The following is a 14,127-nucleotide window of genomic DNA, read 5'->3' as shown; positions in this document are numbered from 1 at the left end:
CAGCCCCTCAAACTCAGAGAGAAACCCTAATCATCTTTCCCTCCCATTTTGAAGCTAGTTTGATGTTTTTGAGGAAGAAGGTTGAAGAAGGAAATAAAGATCCAACAAGCAAGCCCCATTCTTCAGTTTGGCATTCTTCTGGACCTTGGTAAGTGTCCAAGACCCGGTTTTTATCATTCGAAGTTGTTAGATCTTGATCTTTGTCCCTTTTTCTTCTTGTTCTTGGATGTTGGAATGGGTGGATCTCATAAAGTTTGCAACTTTGTGAATCTCCAGGTTAAGGCGACCTAGTAGTGTCTTAGATCTGATCTATAATCGAGTTTTGATGGCATGCTTAGAAGGTTAGTTCATAAACCCTCATTTTAACCTAATATAGGTTCAAGACATGCATTGTACATGTATGTCTAAAAAGCACCAACCTTTGGGACGGTTTAGGTGTTTAAATCACTTCTGGAAAGGATGGACTTCAGACTTTAACGATTAAGTGCTTACTGGTTAATCCCTTGCATAATCAAGCTTTATGGTTTGGGTTTTGGGCTTTTTGGTGGTCCCAATGGGTAAAGTTGTAAACTTTACCCTTCTAAATCTCATTTTGGTTTAGATCTGAGCTTTGGAACTCTTGGAGTCAAAGAAAGAAGCTTAATGTATTAAGTTGTTGGAATTAGGAAAACACGGCGTGTTGGCTGGGGTTTTCCCTGACTTTTTGGATGATGGCGAAATACGGCATGTTTGCAAGTCAACATGGCATGTTGGGTCAACATGGACTGTTGACCTTGACTTTGACTTTTAACGATTAACTAAGTTTGACCTCAAGGGGTATTTTGGTTATTTTGGTATTTTGATGGATTTGGGCCACTTGGATGGATAGGTGATGATTGGAGCTGAGATTCGGAGTCGGGACCTCATCAGCTATGGATCAAATCGAGAGGTGAGTTTTCCTCACTGTACTTACAGGCCAAAGGCACCAAGGCCGGCCCTTTTGGATTGTTATCTTAGGTTATCGTATGACTTTATAATGTAGTGATCTGTTAGATCTTTATCCTAGTAGATGGGATGATGTTATGCTTAGTGATCTGTAAGATCTGTCTGTTATCTGTCGGCTGGTTAGTCGTATGTTTATCTGTGGTATAGGTAGTCGTAGTGTGGGAGGGTTGAGACTGTATTGCTTTGTGCTGTCAGTCAACAAATCTAGTAATGTTTATATTGATATGTTTTTGCTGAGCATATATGTGTTTAGGATATGTATATGTCGACATGTTATGTATGGGTGGGTTGACGCAGACCAGTGGAGACTGAAGGCCAACAAACCCAGGGTAGCCCGGATAGACTGAAGGGCAGTAGGGCGTACCATTCAGGCCAAAGGCCCGGAGAACGGTCTAGATAGGCCGAAGATTCGGTTCGGTGGTTCGGTCATGCTGAAGGTTCTGTGAACGGTCTAGATAGACTGCAGGCCCGGTGAGGCGGTCCAGTCAGGCTGAAGGCTCTGTATGCATGTTGTTTGTTGGTATATGTTATCAGTTTGTGTGGTGGTATTTGGGGGAACTCACTAAGCGTTGCTCTTACAGTTTTGGTTTATAGTTTCAGGTAATTTAGTGGACCATGGCAAGGCGAAGGCGTGACCGTACACATCCTCAGTTTTCAGCTGACTTAATCTTAGGAGACTCTGATTTTAAATAATGAATGGGAAAACAATGCTTTTGCAACGCTTCTATTAGTAAAAGGATTGTTTTGAAAAGTTTTTTAATTTGTTGAATTTTTTGGATGTTACAAGTTGGTATCAGAGCCTTGGTTTGAGTGAATTGGAGGAACACTCATGTGAATCCAGTCTCAAACTAAGGAAATAAAAGGTTATTTAAAAAATGATTTTCAAAATTGTTTTCAAAAAAATAATAATAATCAAGAAAGGATGTGATGTCTACGATGAGCCAGAGCCAGTAAGTTTACCCCAAGTTACCACACAATTATTTGAGATTATGCTTTGATATGTTAGAAGAGCATGCTAGTGATATGCTAGGGATCTTTAGGAAATGCATGATAGAATTTCCTGGTTATATGATGTCTGATAGCCTAGGATTCTTCCTTATATGAAATTAATATCATTACTGTAGTTACTTACTGTATGCATCATAGTTATACATAACTAAGATTCTATAGCCTGATAATGTTTGGTTTAGCCTTATTTCTTGTTCTTGTTTGATGAAGGGCTTAAGGAAGGATCAGATATTCGACTGTTTATAGGATCCAACGTTATGTATTATTAGCATACACGAGTGGCTGCAGGGTTGGTGGAAGTTTCATGGGTGAGTGCAGTGTGCAGCGAGTCCGTGCGAGGAATGTTTAGCCACTCTTGAGAGAGTGAGGGCAGGTCGAAGGTGTATTTGAGGTGTTGGGATTTAGAGATCGGGAATTACGTATGAGAATCCGTCTGATTTTATTGTGTTTTAGTGGGTCAATCATCAAATGAATACACTAAGTTACATGATATGAAGGTTAACTAACCTTAGAGTGAAGGATTCGGCCCTATTATGCAGCTCTCGTTTGAGTCTAACCGGTGTAGGGTTGGGTCCTTTAGTCGAAAGATTATTTAAATTTTGTTGCATGTAATTGCGTTCATGAAGTGGTGGACTGACATTGATTGGAGCTCTTCAACAGCTGATGGCAAGGGAGCGGGGAAATCCTAGGAAGCCCAGGAAGTATTTTATGCGGTTGTTTCTCTGTTGAGCGGGTATATTATTATAAGTAGGTCTTAGAGGACCCGAGGTGATCCTTGAGGAAAGTATGGATAGGTGTGAAAGGTAATATTGGGCCCGTACTACTGGAAGCACAGGATCCATACCTGAACCGAGGAAAGTTTCGGGGATTCTCAGGATTATTCGGGAGAAGATAGTATGGTTGGATACCATGATCTGTGGCAGTAGCTCTATATCTATCGATCTTGGTTGTGAGGTTGGGTCTGGTAATGGTTCGGTCCTAGCAGCGATATTGGTTCAGATTGATTGGTGCAGACATTGATGAGCTTGTTGGCTTTGACGTCTCAAGGGTTCTGCTAAGGACCATGCATTTGAGTCACGGGGCTCAAGGATGGATCGACCATTATGATCGGTTCAGGGATTGCAGTTGAAAGTAGAATGGTTGATTGATGGTTTGTATGTCACTATCTATGGTGGCGACTTTTCCCTTTCAGTTTTCGAGTTCATGGAAGAAGTGAGTAGGCTTGTGACCTTCAAGGTTGGGGGTAAGCCCAGCTTGGGGTCGGTTGGTCGCGGTGTTTGGAGACAGAATGCCAGTGCGGTAGTGTGTAGATGGGTTGATGTTTTATGGATGCTTTGTGATGTGATTAAGGGTCTGTGTTCTTAGGTTATAGCAGAACGGGCACCAGACTGGCGGTTGGAAGTACAGGAAAGGAGTGTATGTTTTGGGATCATAAGTCGGTATTGGTTTATACTCTTGTAAGGGATCCTTAGTGATAAGTAGTCATGGTTGGGAAATTCTGGAGGATCATCATGTATGTATTATTCATTTCCGGGGTCAGGGGATGGTTGTACCTGGTTAAGTCGGGTGAGTTATTGGTTGGTTTCACCACCAGTAGGTGGTAGTTCAAACCCTAAGTGGGGGGAACTGGGTATTCTGCTTGGAGGATCTTCGATCTGTTCGGGTTAGTGGTATTGAGGAATGGTTTTAGGGATCTGCTGTGCGAAGATGTGGGATCTCGGTTCAGGGCTTTCGTTCATTCGATTTAATGTCTTGTGTTCACGATTATTGGTCGCATTGTTTGTCTTTCAACAAAGGTTCTCTGAAGGTTTTGAGTGTGGCAGTTGAAGTTCTATGGGGGAGTCAACTTATCATCAATTTAGTATGTTTTACGTGTTGGGTTTTAAGCATTCTAACACTCCTATGGTGTACATGCAACCCTATAAACCTTGGATCTATGTTTTCTCTATTATACATGCAAATATTAACTATTCCAAGGTTTCATCCTAACTAGCATATTATGAAGCACCTATACTACAAAGTTCTAGTTAGATGACATACCTTTTGATGTAGCTTGATGTCTTCAAGCTTTAAGAGCTTAGCCCCAATAGTGTGGAAGCCTCAAATGGAATCACAAATCACCAAAACACCTTGGAAGAACTTGAGAGAATATGTATGCACACTAAAATCGGCCTACTCTTATTTTCACACACTTGTGCCAATTTTGTGAGCCAAGGACCCCTTTATATATTATGGAGGATTAGGGTTACATCCATGTAAACCCTAATACCCATGACCTTTCATTTACATAGGATCCATGGGTTAAAAGCTCCATGGACCATCCATGAAAGCTTAGCCCAACCTAAATGAACTTGGCCCATTCCATATATATAAGAGTCCATATTTAATTAGTTCTTTTTGATCACTTAATTAATTCTAAATTAATTCTTGATCAATACTAATTAAATAATATGATTCCATATTAATATATTAGAACTTATAATATATTAATATAAATCATAAATATACTATTCTCAAAAGACTATCCATATAAATTGTGCCGGTGAAGTGCAACCCAAATGGACCACGCCTGGTCGGGTCAAGTACATACCAAATATAGTTATGGACTTAGACATTAATCCAACAGTCTCCCACTTGGATAAGTCTAAAACTATTATTGAGTATGACTTCAAAACCTAACTGGCAATCGTAGCTCTTAAAGTCGTTGTCGAACTCTGACCTTGTCAATGACTTGTCCATTAGATAAGGGATCATATATTCCTCCATTCTAGATATCATATGGACTGAGACATGGATTATAATCATTCTCTCTGTCCATTTGTTGTTTCCCGATTTTCGATTTATGATGACTGACTGATTGAACAAATCAAATCAGTCCTGGCTTGGCCAAGCACTCACATGTGTCATCGCTAAATCATCGAGGGGCCCACAGATATCGCTTTTATCCCGAAGGTAAAAGGAATGGATAAACATCGACTCATATGGCTTGTTCTACTACTTGTTGAATCATACACAAAGGCACGTTTTATAACATCGAGTTACCAAATGCGTTTTCGTGCAATCAATGTATAACCAACTCATAGTAACAACTCATATCTCTAGGTTTGTAGAATATAAGATATTATCGTCTCATGATCACTCGTGATAAAATCCATGAAGTGATTCAAATGAGCGCGGGTTGAATCCAATACTTAGAACTTATGAGCACTCAAGAGTGTTGTAGCACCACTTTGTCCACCAACTTGGACCTCTACAAACCAACCCAAGACAGTCTTGATTCATATCATTCAGGAAGAGCGACTTAGTTATTCTGGAAGTCAAAACATGCAAAGTGAAACACAAGAATAAATGAATCAAATATGGTATCAAACCCTATGAATATAAATAAACACTTTTATTTATCACCATACTGATTACTCATTCTTCATTGTTTCGGTTTTATCAACTTTATACTTGAATTAAAAACACTAGTTGTCCCATGCTCCAAGCATGTACACTATGTTTTTCTTAAACAATATCTTTGCCATACACCAAGTATGCACTCTATGTTTGTCTATGATCCTTACTTTGTGAAATAAACCAATTGAACATAATTTCAATGATTCTAATTTCACACTCCCAAATCCTTATCGAAAAATGTGAGAATTTCAAATTCCTATCATTTATCGAAATCTGTTTAGATTTTAAACTTATATGCACTGACCCTCCTGTAATGAATATGTACAAAGTCACAAAGACTTGTCAACAATCATTATAAGGTATTCCAATGGAGATCAACTCCATGGAAACTAAGTCTCATATTCAAAGTACATTGCTTTGGACATGCTTCTTGCATTAAGTTTTCTAATCTTACACAGATAACTTCCACCTATGGAGACAACTCCATATTCTCATTTTGACTATCACTTCTGAATAAGAGATGCCTCTTTTCAGAATATGTCAATATGGTCCTTCCAAAATTAGCACTATACTTCCAACTGTCCCTGAGCAACCAATCTTTGGTAAACCTCAGATTGTCCTCGACAATTGCTTAATCATTTTAGTCATATCCAATTCTAGACCTTTTCCCTTCTTAATGCCTCTGGGCATTTGGAAAAATTTAGAAATGACAAATATTATAGCACATGCAATCGATCCTGTACCCAAAGCAAATGGTACACGATTCATGATGTCTCACATAAAGACATGATTCTAGCTCAGTCTTTTGCTACAATATTTTTATTTGCCATGTTTTTCAAAATTTGACTATGAAGAGGGATGCCGTAATCATAATCGAATTTTGAGAACGCAATATATAGAATTTCCTTAAGTTGAACCAATCCAACATGAAATTCATATATATATTCTTGACTAAAGATGATTAAGGTCTCAATCTAAGCCTTTAGAACTGAAATGAAGTATATCCTCTCCCTTAATTATAGCAAAACAACTTTTTCAATCCCTGCAGCCTCACGAATTGAAACTTTTGTTTTCTATAATTAACATTGCTAACTTGCAACACTAACAATAATTATCATGCTCCCACTAACATGATGATTATTAGCATAACACTTATGCTCCCACTAGCTTTGACATGTACTTAGAAATCAGCTGGACTTCTAGAAATCAATACTTTATTGACTTTCTTACCAAAGTTCAGATTTCTGATACGAGATGCTTTGATAAAACTTTATCAAAATCATACACCTTTCCTTAGATAGCATGCGTGTGTGTCTAAACAATTTCAGAACTATGAAAAGGGATGCCGTAATCATAGTCTCAATTGTTTAGACCTTTTGCCATCTGCTTCAAATCTACTTGGTGGAAGTGTTTCCTCACCATCATTTTCATGAATCGGAGAGAAACCTTATGACCCTTAGATTTTATGGTGTATGTGTTCTTATCCATGTGAATCGTCAAAACCATAGTCACAAGACAAGGATAATGACAAATCCAAACTCATATGACATGAACTTATGCAATCTTAACTTCTTGCCACCTGGCAGTGCAGGGCCTGCCATTGCTTCCAAGTTGTTATGCAACCAATTGAGAACTTTCAGAACTCCTATGCAAAGCCAAATTTAACTGGAATGGGCACAGAATATGTCAACACGATAGGTTATAAACCTCAAGTCGTGTGCTAGTGAAGAACCTCAGGTTTTATTCTTGATTAGTTCTTGAAATTCTTTTTAGGATCTTTAAGACTCCCACTATCCTCTTGACATATAAGACTATCTTGCCAAATATTCAAGAGATAGTGCGGATTCTTTATCAAGACAAACACTTCACATAATTGGCCTTAGTTGGTCTTTGTTTTATCCAAAACATCACAACTTACCAATTTCAAATGTACAAGAGTAGGACACTTTTACTCTTACATTTGACAAGTGTTTTAAACCTTTCTTTAAGATATGTCACTCAAGTTACAATCTTGGAGTATGACTCTAAGAATTGTTTTGGAACGAAGTATGACTCATCTTCCTGATCTAACCATTTCAACAATTCATGACTCCTCTTCTTAGTCATAAGAATGCACTAAGATGACCTTTAGAGGACTAATTGTGATATGATTTCTAAATCATTAAGATGATCACAAACATGATACTAAAGTACTCTCCCATCTTTTCAGATTTGAGAAACTTTTATCTTTCTGCCTAATTTGATTCTTCCCATTCGTTCTGCCATACATTGAGACTTTTCCAATGTTTCAGAATTATACTTAAACTTGTAAGTATAACCATATTTACTAAACTTTAGTAAATCAAATAGTCTTAACGAGCTTTGTGGTGGACATGACCAGTGCACAAGAATGTGTACTCGATCCCTTTAGTCCTTCACTTGACTCACACATCCATGTGAACAAGTAATTAGTCTTGATTTTCCAATGCTTGAAAGTTCTCATTCATCATACTATTCAACTTGCATGATTCCAAGTTTCGGTCCAATTGAAACTTGGGTGATGAGGAACTTTCCTGATTTGGTAAATTTAGACACTACCACAAATGAAAGAATCAAATCCATTTTCCAATATTGCTGTCAGTGGAATCATATAAGCAACAATTTTCCACAAATGCCATTGTAAGGATACTTCAAATAAATAAAATTAAACAATTTTCTTTTATTTTAAAACTTTGCGGAAAAACTTATCCTTACAATCCACATGGAAAATTGTTGTTATCTATTCCTTAGCAATATATCATAACTTCTTAAGCAACTGCTCAAAATTCTGATGCGATCGAAATCCACCTTCGCGATCAGAATCAGCATATACTTCTTTTAAGATTTCTCTCTATTCTTTGATTCTTAAAACATCAACATGTGACCCAGTCACATCATGTAATGAGGATCTCAGAATAGAACTTAACAGAGTTAGATAATGGGATCTACCTGATGTAGAGTCAAACTTATTGACTTTAACATCCTTAGGTAAAGTTGGCAGCTTTGCAATCAACGCCCCTTCCTTTGGCAAAATAAACATATGGACCCTTTGGTAATGGGACTATCTCAGACTTAGCCTTTCTCTTTACCATTTGGTCAACCGGGTTGACTATGGCTAATCCCTTTCCATTGGGAAGAGAATGCTTTTCTGGATTTCCAGTGTCACCATTGTCACTGTCCATAAAGTTTTTGGGAAGTTGATCTTCTAATCAAATTTGCTTTACTATCGTTCCAAATCATTGCTGATTCAGTAGCACCAAGCAAATAGATATGATCATTAAGGTTCATGTCATAGTCTGTTTCATAGTAGTCCCAAAGGAACTCACTATGTGACTTAAAAAGTGATTGAACATCCAACTTTCTCAAGACTTTGACACCCAACTCTCCCGGCTTGTCAATATATGACTTCATCTCTAAGATGTGATCACACATAGACCTTGCTTGCCATTAGGGCTTGAGTGACCTTGAACTTGTGGGTTAGGGAGAATAATTGGAGGAGGTGGAGGAAGAGAAGTATGACTTCCATGAGCCAAACTCGGGAAGTCATATTCATTAGGAAAGCTTGGTTTGGGAAGATCATTGTTGTCTAAACCAGACATCAACAATGGGAGAAATTCACGTAAAGTTGATTTAAGTCCTTAATATAACACCCAATATGATATATTAAGGCTAGGACCCAACAAACTATTTTATAACTTGGAAGCGGGATGCCGTAATCCAAGCTATAAAATATTTGAAGGTAGGTGAATGACGATTCACCAATTTCCACCAAGATAAATGAAATGTATTATTAGGTTTTAATTGGTTTTGAAACTCCTAGATTCTTTTGAGATTCATTGAACTTTTCAATGGCATGTTTCAATCTCGAGTGTGCCCTTCAGGTTTTGTGACTGGGATGCCGAGGATCACAAAACAAGGTGTGAAGTAACCATGCAAATATACTTGGTACCCTTAATATTTACCCCTCAATCGATGTGTCGGTTAACCACACACGCTCCAATGATACTATGATAAACATTAAGTTACCCTTTGCCTACCTTGTTAAGTCCAGGTTAGTGTGCCGGTTAACCACACACGCTCCACTAACAGCTTAAACAAAGTGCAAAGTGTAATTTCATGGATTAGCACCTTATTCACATTTTCCTAAGTAACTAAGATTGGGAATTTATAAGTGTTTAGTTACTTAGTATTTATCATTATACTTATAATGAAGGGAGAATTATAGTCCTTGTCCTACCTGTTCGGCTAACGACCCTCCACCAGTCAAGGAAGCGGTGGGTGAGAGTGGACACCCATTAAACTGGCATTTTATTGGCAGTAACCTTATACCCCCCTTATAGACCGGCTTCGTGAATGAGGCCTACTGATGGTAAGACGACTTGCTCTTATACATATAATATATTAAACTTTTAATATTATAATAGTATAAGGGTGTATTTTAGACATTTAAAATACTTGGTGGTTTAATCTATTAATTAAACTATACTCTTAATTTAATTAAATTTAAACCATGTCATTATGGAATTATTAATTCTCTTTTAGTTAAACACTTTAATTATCTATTAATAAAGTCCATAAGAGTTAATTGAATTATTCAATAAAAACATCATAATTCCAATTATTAAATTCAAAATTAAAACCATTTAATTAATTGTTTAAGTTATGAACGCAAGAGTTTTAGAATTCAATTCTTTTTTTTTTATCATAAAAAACTTTTTCCAAATTCCAAAACTTGAGGGCAAGTTTTGTAACTCTTGAAAACTTTTGGATTCCATAACTTATGGTGTTAAATACTTGTTTTATGATGAAACTTTTCATGTTCCATAACTTAAGAACTAGTTATGGAATTCTTTAAAACATTAAGACCAAGTTTTGTAACTCCATAAAAAACTTTGAATCAATTTTTTTTAAAAACCTTTTCATATCCATAACTTATGGAGGTTTCAAAAAACTCTTTAGATCAAACTTTTAAAACTAATAAAATAATCATATCATTTTATCTTTTACTAAATTTGACCTAATTCAACTCATATAGCAAATGATTCAAATTTTACAACTAATTAGTTTTTCACAAAAACATGTAATTATCTTAAAATTTGACAAACGTCATATTTTTTTTCCTTTTTTTTTCAACTTGAAAATAAAACATTTGCATCAATATAACAGAAAACAACCCATGGCTCTGATACCACTGTTAGATTTTAAGCATTCTAACACTTCTATGGTGTACATGCAACCCTATAAACCTTGGATCTATGTTTTCTCTATTATACATGCAAATATTAACTATTCCAATGTTTCATCCTAACTAGCATATTATGAAGCACCTATACTACAAAGTTCTAGTTAGATGACATACCTTTTGATGTAGCTTGATGTCTTCAAGCTTTAAGAGCTTAGCCCCAATAGTGTGGAAGCCTCAAATGGAATCACAAATCACCAAAACACCTTGGAAGAACTTGAGAGAATATGTATGCACACTAAAATCGGCCCACTCTTATTTTCACACACTTATGCCAATTTTGTGAGCCAAGGACCCCTTTATATATTATGGAGGATTAGGGTTACATCCATGTAAACCCTAATACCCATGACCTTTCATTTACATAGGATCCATGGGTTAAAAGCTCCATGGACCATCCATGAAAGCTTAGCCCAACCTAAATGAACTTGGCCCATTCCATATATATATAAGAGTCCATATTTAATTAGTTCTTTTTGATCACTTAATTAATTCTAAATTAATTCTTGATCAATACTAATTAAATAATATGATTTCATATTAATATATTAGAACTTATAATATATTAATATAAATCATAAATATACTATTCTCAAAAGACTATCCATATAAATTGTGCCGGTGAAGTGCAACCCAAATGGACCATGTTGGGTCGGGTCAAGTACATACCAAATATAGTTATGGACTTAGACATTAATCCAACATTACGTTCCTTTGGTCTTCGGGTATGCTTACCCTCAATGGTGGTGTGGATTATTGGTTCATAGCAGGCTTGGGTTGGGTGGCATTCAGGATCATTTCAGAAGTCTTCTTGAGTTGATTGCGTATTGGTGGAACCTGTTCAGTCTCAATCAAGTATGGGATCTTGTTTCAATCGATCATGAGGATGTCTTCTGTTAATGATTGAGGTTTGTCGTTCGATAGAACTTTGGTATTTCTGCCCTTTTTGGATGGGGTTATGAATTCCCTGAGGATGTGCATTGCAGTAAATTATTATGTGTATGTGGGAAGGACAAGATAGCATTGGGGCTTAGATCAAATTATTTGCATGGTTCTTCTGGGAGATAGCCTTTGAGTTGGATCAAGAGTACGACTGTTTATCCTATTCTCAGGTTGTGTGTGGCCATGTTTTTGTAGGTTTTTACAGTGGCAGCAGGTTGTTCTGTGAAAGGAATTATGTGTGGTAAGATTTCGGCATTGTTGTTCTCGGTTGGCGTTGGGAGGGGTGTTGTTTAGGTCCCTGCGAGGCAATGGTAAGAGGTTGAGAGTCTTTTGGCCCGTGTTGTGGGTCGCGAGTGTTGGGCGAAATATGTAATGTCGACAAGGTTGGCGTAATATTAGAAGCATACCATACATAGGCTGCGGGCCCAGTAATCACGATTGCTGATTTCATTTGGTTATGGTACTTTTGGTGTTGGTGCATTGACGGAAGTCGGTAGGCACGCAATCAGCTGGTTTGGATAAAGGGAGCAGTTAAGGGTTGTTGGGAGTAACAGTCGTGCGTCGGAAAGTCTCTGCGAATTGTTAGCGTTATATATCCCATTTGTTCGCAAGCCATTATTGCGGGTTCAATTATCAAGATTGGGTATCGTTTATGAAGCCTCAAATCATAAATTCTTGGTGAATGTCTCGAGTAATTTTTCCAGGTGGGGGTACACCTCAGTTGATAAAGATTGGAGGCAAATGTGAAAATTCCTTAAGTTCTCATCTTTGCTCATAGAGGTCGTGGTTGGAGTGGTGTGTCAGGGAGTCACGGGTTAATTAAAGGCTTTTGGTGCATCTTATGGATTTGGGATTAGTGGAAAATTCGCGATTGATGTGTTTGGGTTCTCTTCAGACAGGGTATTGGATTCCTGGTCTCGGAGCTAAGTAGTGATGGTTGTCCTTTATCAGTTATCAACATCGGAATCAAGGATTGTCCGTTGTCAGTATGTGAGTTTTGCTTAGATGGGGTCGATTAATGGAAGACCATCGTATGTTGGGTCGACTTTTATCAGGGATCTGGTAGGTGGTCAGGGTTATATGTTTTCAGATATCTGTAAATTCGTTCAGGCCGGGTAGGTTGATCGGTTCGGGTTGTGAAGTTGGGTCTTTGTGGGAGCAGTTTTGATTGGTTATGTCTATCTTAGAGTCCGACATTGTTTAGAGTTTTCAATTTCAGGTATAGCGGTTGGATACTCGTTGGCTTAAAGAAGTTGAGGTTCATTGTAACACCCATTTATTTAATAAATAAATAAATTAATTAATGATTGTATTATAGCCCTAAAATCAATAATTATTTAGCAGGGTGTGATTTCGAGGAGCTAATTGTAAAGATTTTAGAAGTCAGGGATTAAAAGTGTAAGTTCCGAACTCAGTTTGTAAATACATATGAAGACAGGGACCCCTTGGTAATTAATTAGATTTAAATTGAAAAGGAAAAGAGGTGGAGGGGCTGAATATGTCATAATTACGATATTAGGGGCTGTTTAGTAATTCATGGGTCGGATTTGAAAAGGATTTTCGGGGTTAGGCTAGAAAGGGAAAATTATTGATTTGATTTGAGAGAAAAGCGGGAGGGAGGGGCTGTTGTTGCCATTATGGAAAACTTTTAAAGGAGTCGGGTATTTACGGTCCTGTAACCCTAACCCTAGCGCAAACAATTGCAGCCGCCATCTCCTTCTTCATTCCGGTAGCCGCCATAGCCGGAGCCCTCCAGCCGTCACCTTTCTTCGTTATTCCGATCAGGCGAGACCGGCGAGTTCCAGTCGACTGCCGCCGCTGCTTCGCCATCCAAAAGCCACAGCCACTACCGGTGACGTCGTGGGCAGCCGAGGGAGATCGTTGAAGACCGGGGATGGGATCGTAGGTCGTTGCCACTCCCGTTGAAGACGTCGCAGTCACCGCACGTCGCGACTACTCCTTTCCGATGTCGCCCCCGACGGTTTTATCGCTACCACCACTCCCACAACCGTTCCACTGCCATCGTGAGCCTCTGTTGTTCCGCCGGTTACCACCCCAAAGGGGCTGCTGTGTGTGGGTCGTTTCACGAACGAGAGTATGTTTCAAATCTTGTTTGCGTATGGAAGCTCGACTGGAAATCAAGAGAACCGCCGTCACCACAATCCGTCACTGATGCCGCCATGTGTGTGTATGTTGGTGCGTTTGTGTTCATTGCTACAACAAGAGGGTGTTGTGTGGATGTCTAGTTGGTCGGAAAAGCCACCACCACCACCGTGAGGTGGTGGCTGCCACCGTGTACCACCACCGACCACCACAAGGGTGGTTGCGGGTGTGTGTTTATTTAGTATAGTGTGTGTGTTTTTCGTGAGTTCATTGTAAATTGTAAAAATGGGAATAATAAAAAAACTCTAACCACCACCGTATGGTGGTGGCTGCCGCCTCTTGCCGCCACCGGCCGCCGTGTCGGGTGGCGGTGTGCTTGCCTCGTTGAGTTTGATTCGTTTGGGGTGGTTGAAACCCTAATGGGCCTTGTA

This window comes from Lactuca virosa, chromosome 3 (genome assembly GCF_052849685.1).
Source record: "Lactuca virosa cultivar CGN04683 chromosome 3, Lactuca_virosa_CGN04683_v6, whole genome shotgun sequence".
NCBI classification, from domain to species: Eukaryota; Viridiplantae; Streptophyta; class Magnoliopsida; order Asterales; family Asteraceae; genus Lactuca; species Lactuca virosa.
Note: the sequence above shows the minus strand (reverse complement) of the source record.